Genomic DNA, 7,141 nt, shown 5'->3' on the forward strand with positions numbered 1-7,141 from the left:
CCTAATCTGGCAAAATCTTATCACCCTATCTCTAGGCGTGCAATCAACTCCGCTTAATTATGACAAATTTACTCTTAGATAGGGTCTATTCCTCCTCTGAATAAGAGCATTAACTCAAATCAATATCCTGGAATATTAAAACAAGAATTAAGAACACATAATTAAGAACAAGTAAAATATTTATCATACAATTCAGATAATAATAACAAGATCTGTCTTAGGTTTCATTCCCCTTAGGTATTTAGGGGGTTTAGTTCATAATTATAGAAGAAAACATCTCAGAAGAATAATGAATACAAAACATAAAGAAAACCCAAAACCCTTGAATGAAAATTGAAGGGAGATCTTCAGTCTTGATGATGAATCCGGCTTCTGAGATGGACCAAACGACTTCCCTTGAGTAATTCCTTGCCTCTTACTCTGCATCCCCTTTCTAAGTGCCTCATCAGGTGTTTAAATAGGCTTTAGAATGCCTAAGAGCCCTCAAAATTGGCCTTTTTCGAATAGAGTTATAGTTGGGCTCGTTAGGGACACACTAGTGTGACATGCCCGTGTATGATTACTCCAGCCCGTGGTCAAGGCTGTTGAATAGGCACGGGCATGTAGTCTACCTGTGTAAGTCATGCTTCAATCCTGCCAAAGGGACACAGCCGTGTGACACACCTATGTGAGGAAGTCCAGGCCGTGTCGATTTCCCATGTGGGTCTATTTTCTCCGTTTCTCGCTCTTTTTACTCTCCTATGCTCACCTAAGTATAAAACATGAAATTAAAGGATTAGGAGCATCGAATTCCCCAAATCTAAGGAGAACCATCCATAAATGTGCTGAGCATGTGATAAAAATATGTATAAATTGCGGTTTATCAAATACCCCCACACTTAAGCGTTTGCTTGTCCTCAAACAAAATCCTCAACTCACAATCAAAATAAATTCTTCTCAATTTATAATCTCTATCAATAATATCTCAAAATAATCTATAATTATTCATACATTGAAAATTCAACTAAAAGTACATCAAAGTTTCAAACATTCTAAGTTGAGCATTTTATCACGAAGACATAGGTGTCTCCCCTCATCTAAGTGATTACCTTGGGTCAAAATATCACAGAGTTTAACATCCTTACTAAAGATTCATTCAAATCACTCAAGGTGTTTAAGGGCATCAATTAAAGCACTTATTAGTCAATATGAAAAGTTATTACCATAGGCTTGCTTGGAAATCAAATCTCCACCACTATATATTGAGTTGATACATCAATCAAAAAGGTCTTTTAGAGGGTTGTAATGTGGCTTTGGTTAGGGGGTGTAGTCACAAGCTGAAAGAAAATGTTAGAATCGAGATTGAATTGAAAAATTACCTAGCTAGAAAAATAACTAGTCATCAATTGAATACAAGTGAGCTTATTCTCAGAATATGCAATTAACACTAAAGCTCAAAAACGACGAATTACTAATAATATGTATTGAATTTTTTTTATGAACAAGTCAAATACATAGAAGAACAAAACATATCTAAGCAATTAGTTCAAATCAAATCTCGACAAAAATAGGGATCAAATTAGGGGATTTCAACAATAATGGGTTATGGGTTAATATTGAAGGTAAATCAATTAATGGCTTGTTAGGCTCAAAGGGGTTCACTAAGGGTTAATTATGAAGGTAGGCTTTTGTGGAGTGAGTGGGTTAAACCTAAGTTCCTTTATCATCTTGACATATCAAATCAAATGGTGTGGTCTTGACATACATAATCAAGCAAGTTTTAGAATAACAAATCAATACTGACACACTCATAATAAAAGTGAGAATGAAAGAAATAAAATATGCTCTAAAGGCTCAAGAACTTACAAAAATTATGGTTTTTTGATGTTTAAACTTGTGAATTTCAACTCACGATAATACCTAAACTTAGGGAAACAACCTAAAAGTTTTTTAATTCTTCAAAAATCAACTTATCAAGCTTGATTCCCTAATGTCTTAAAGTTTAAATAATCAATGCATAAATGTCTATGTTTTAATTCAAGACATATCAATAAAAATCATAAATTAATTAGAAATTCATTCTAACAGTGATACGAGTAATTCACGTGAGAATAAGACAAAATTTAGGGATTTCTATTGAAAAATATAGATAAATAATCATAAGATAGGGAGAGAAGTGAAACTTCCTGAATGATGAATGAACTCCTTAATTTGGAGTTATGGAGAATAATCTGCCAAGGCAATGATGAGAGTGGAGGAAGTTACTCCGATGGTGGTAGAGCAGGACATGGCAGTAGTGGAGAACATTTGCCAATGGAGTTTTAAGTTTCTAAGTGATGATGAGCTATGGAGCTCTTTATAACTGTGATAAAATCAAGAACTCTTTAGGAAATATAATGAAGCACAATTACTCATAATGAAATAGCCGAAATTAAAAATTATTCAATAAAAATTATAAAACCTAAAATTAAAATAATATTAAAGGAAAATAAAATAGAAAGTACTTAAAGAGGATAAATAAAGATAAAAGTGAAAATGAAAATGAAAATAATAAATAAATAAGTTTTTAAACATCGTCATCGTCGGATGGTTGGTGAGGTGCTGGTGGCGATGAGATGTGGAAGTGCTGACAAATCTAATCTAGAGTCTGGAACGGTAGAAATGTGCAAGTGTACACAATCATAACAAGTAATTAAGTAACAAGTAAATGTCGACTTATCGTACCCACAGGGACTGTAAAAAGCAATATTTATGAAATTAATTAAAACACTTTGGTGAGGTAAAAATGATTTTGGTTTGAAAAGAGTGATTTATAAACTAAGATTTTAAAACTAAGCAAACAATTTAAATAAAATAAAAGAGTTCTAGTGCACGATTACAATTAAGATTTAATCAAGATGATATAATTGTGTTGGATTAATTATACCTTTTTAACTTAGAAATATTAAATTCGTGCTTATGCTGTTATGAATAAATTCACGGCAACCCAGTAATTTGCTAACTTATGAACATATTTACTAATTAAAAAATTCCATTTATCTCTTGAACATATCCCTATGCCAATTCAACCGACTAAACAGATTTAATAAAGTAAACATGCTATCGCACATACATACTTATTGAATTAAATTATCTCTCACATATTCCTATGTCGATTCAACCAATTAATTCAACTTAATAAACATGTAAAAGATTATGTGAAGTAACAAAGTAGCCATACCTTGAAACAATTCAATCACAACAATCTTGCAAGTTATGCAAGGCATATGTATCGCCAAATACAATGCTAATTTAATTTTCAGTTACCTTAGAAGAATTAAACATGCACTGATTAAGTACTGAGTCCATTAATTGCAATTTCAATCCGTTTAAACAATTAATTCTTTAGTTATCTAAACAATTATAATGCCAGATAACCTAAGCATGAATTTACTTAATCAAGCATTTCACTGAGGCCTATAACAATATAAACACTATTTTAATAATTCAAGTAGGCAAAATATAATCAACCCAATACGAATTAAATTCAAGCTAAATTGATTAAAATAACCATTTCAACAACAATATTTTTCATAGATATGTTCATCATAAAAACAACAGAAATTAAAAAGAAAGGGAACAAAAAGCAAATCCAGTGTTTCTCTGCGGCTTGACTGTTGCTCTGTTCTTAGTCTCCGTTGTCTTTGCCGAGCAAGGCTTCTATGAATCCTTGATTGCTGCCCAAGATGGCTGAAGAGCACCTCTTTCTCAAGAGAGGAAATCGGCACAAGAGGAAGGGAAAATGGGATGGAAAATGGAGAGGAAACTTGAGAGAAGTGAAGAGAGGATGAGAGAATGTTGTGGAATGAGGGATGTTGAGGGATGCTTTGAAATGGGCAGCATAGGGTGGCTTTTATAGCTAAATAGGGCTGCTAAAAATAGCAAATTCAGCAGCCAAGAGAGCCCTCCCATGGCCGGCCACACACATGGCAAGGTTGAAGCTTTCAACCTTACTAAAATAGGCTGGGGCAAATCTACAAAGCCTAAAATAAAGGTGGGGTTTGAACGTAATTCGGAGGTTTTTCAAGGGCCTTTTTGCAAGAAAATTTTATCAGCTAATTTGATGATTTGGGTCAGCCAATGGACGGTTCTGGTCAGCCCAATTAGTGGCTGGTTCGGCTCACTCCATTCGGTTCAACCAGTGCGGTTCACTAGGCCCTTTCTTCATAATTAATTAAAATTAATTCATTTAATTTAAATCAAATAGGAAATAAATTAAAATTAATTTAATTATGAATTAATACACATTTTTGGACTATCTTGGGCTGGAAATTAATTGGCCTCGATACTTCAAATTACTCTCGGTTTTGTTCTTCTCGCAGTGTTCACTGGGCCCTTTTTCTCCAATTGTGTATTTCTGTAAAAAATAACCAAATTTAATAAAAATTAACGATAAAATTAATTAAAATTCATAATGTTCATATTTTTAACATAATTTAATTATTTTATAATATTTAATTATTTTTCGACAAGAATTTAACCGGAATAGCCTGGTTTTAAGTTAAAAAGGGTATGAAAAAGTATATAAATTTTTGTGTTTCCAGAGTCGCATCAATGTGATCAAAGCGCTGAAAACATTACTGATAAACCGTAATCTATGCATATTTTTACCCCATGTTAAATGCATTTTATGGATGATTTCCCATTAAAATTGGTGAATTCGATGCTCCTAATGCTTTAATTTCATGTTTTATACTTAGGAGAGCATAGGAGAGCAAAAGGAATGAGAAACGGGCAAAAAAAAGAGAAAATGGGCCAAAGTACGAAATCAAAACGACCTGGACTTCCTCACACGGGTAGCCCACACGGCCGTGTCAATTTGGCAGAATCGAAGCACGACTCATACGGGTAGAACACATGTCCGTGCCATTCTAATAGGCTCGAACACGGCCTGAAATAATCGCACACGGGCGTGTCCCTATCGAGCCCAAGTTGAGTCCAATTCAGAAAAGGCCACTTTTGAGGGCTCTTAGGCATCCTAAAGCCTTAAATACACCCTAGAGGAGGAAAGAAAGGGGGCACAGAATAGGGAGTAAGGAATTACTCCAAGGAAGCTGATTGATCCATCTCAGAAGCCGAATTCACCATCAAGACTGAAGATCTCTCCTCAATTTTCGTTCAGGAGTTTTGGGTTTTCTTTATGTTTTGTATTCGTTATTCTTCTAAGATGTTTTCCTTTTTAGTTATGAACTAAATCCCCTAAATACCTAAGAGGAATGAAACCTAAGACAAATCTTGTTATTATTTTCTGAATTGTATGATAAATATTTAACTTGTTCTTAATTATGTGTTCTTAATTCTTGTTTTGATATCCAAGGATACTGATTCAAGATAAGCTCTTATTCAGAGGAGGAATAGACCTTGTCTAAGAGTACATTTGTCATAATCAAGCGGAGTTGATTGCGCGCCTAGACATAGGGTCACAAGATTTTGCCAGATTAGGGTGAAACCTAATAAGGGGATCCATAGATCGAGTTAATGCAACCCTGGAGTGTTAATTAGAGAAAAGTCTCAATTATTCAATCTACGGATTAGACGTTATTAGTCTTGATTTGTGATAATAACATAACTTAAGGATCTCTACGGAGCAAGTTAAATGAATAAATTGTTTGATTCGGAGCCAGAATAACAAGTACAGTCTAGGTGGATTTTTCCTTAGGTATTGTCTTAATTCAATCGATTTTCCCAAAAGAAATTCCCCAATTCCATTCTCTATGAATTGTTACTTTAGATAATTAGTTAGTTAAAACAACCCCTTTATTCTTAGGCTAGATAATAAAAAGACAGTCATTATTAGTACTTTTAGTTCCCTTGGGTTCGACAATCCGGTCTTGCTAAAACTATACTACTGTTCGATAGGTACACTTGCCTACATCGGGATAATAGTTAGTTTCAAGAACAATTAATTATAAATATTTAAAACCTATCATGAAATCATACGATCAAGTTTTTGGCACTGTTACCGGGGAACTAAAATATTAGGAACACTCAATTTTTATTACTTTAGTCATTTATTTTTCTTGCAATCTAATTTTATTTTTAATTTTATTCTAATTTACTAATTTTCTTTTTCTTTCTTCTGGGAGGTTTTTATAGTTTATGACTAGAAGAAACCCGTCAGGACTACTACTTTTTGACAAAGAAATCGATCGTACAGTTCGCAAAAACCAAAGAGAAATAAGGTGAAGCCTAAGATACACAGAGAACGAGCAAGAAGACGATACTCAACCCCCAACCGAAGAGATGGCTGAAAACCATGACAATCAGCTACCTTCTGCAATTGCAGCTAATCAAAATCTTGCTCCACACACTATGTATGATTATGCTAAACCTTCTTTAATAGGAACTGAATCGAGCATAGTTAGACCTACTGTAGCTGCAAATACTTTTGAACTAAAACCTAACACTATTCAAATGATACAGCAATTTGTTCAGTTTGATGGTTTGTAGGATGAGGATCCCAACGCTCATTTAGCCAACTTCTTAGAACTATACGATACATTTAAAATTAATAGTGTTTCTGATGATGCCATTCATCTTCGGTTATATCCTTTTTTGTTGAGGAACAAAGCTAAGCAGTGGTTGAACTCATTACCACGAGGGTCAATCACTACTTGGGAACAAATGACCGAAAAATTTTTATTAAAATATTTCTCGCCGGCTAAAACAGCCAAATTACGTAATGATATCTCTTCATTTGTGCAGATGGACTTAGAAACTCTTTACGATGCATGGGAGAGATACAAGGACTTACTGAGAAGGTGCCCTCACTATGGGTTACCGCTTTGGCTTCAAGTTCAAACTTTCTATAATGGCCTGAATCCTTCGACTCGACAATTGGTTGACGGAGCTGCTGGCGGAACCATCAATAATAAAACACCTGAAGATGCTTATGATTTTATAGAGGAGATGTCACTGTATAACTATCAGTGGCAAGTCATGAGGACAAAACCAACTAAAACAGTAGGCGTTTATAATGTTGATTTGATTACTATGCTATCAAACTAGGTATAACTTCTAAATAAAAAGATTGAAGGTTTTCTTAGTTCTTCACAGGTTCACCTAGTAATGCAGTGCGAAGCAAGTGGAGGTGGAACAAGCCATTCGGAATACCAACCTTATG

General features: G+C 34.2%; 1 non-coding gene across 1 annotated transcript; it reads right to left on the minus strand.

Moving 5' to 3' along the window:
* Positions 1 to 6,690: 6,690 nt before the first annotated feature.
* Positions 6,691 to 6,797, minus strand: LOC121212795 (small nucleolar RNA R71). The gene has a single exon (XR_005908169.1). It is a non-coding gene; the product is annotated as a small nucleolar RNA R71 (small nucleolar RNA).
* Positions 6,798 to 7,141: the final 344 nt, after the last annotated feature.

Source organism: Gossypium hirsutum, chromosome A13 (genome assembly GCF_007990345.1).
Source record: "Gossypium hirsutum isolate 1008001.06 chromosome A13, Gossypium_hirsutum_v2.1, whole genome shotgun sequence".
Classification (NCBI taxonomy): Eukaryota; Viridiplantae; Streptophyta; class Magnoliopsida; order Malvales; family Malvaceae; genus Gossypium; species Gossypium hirsutum.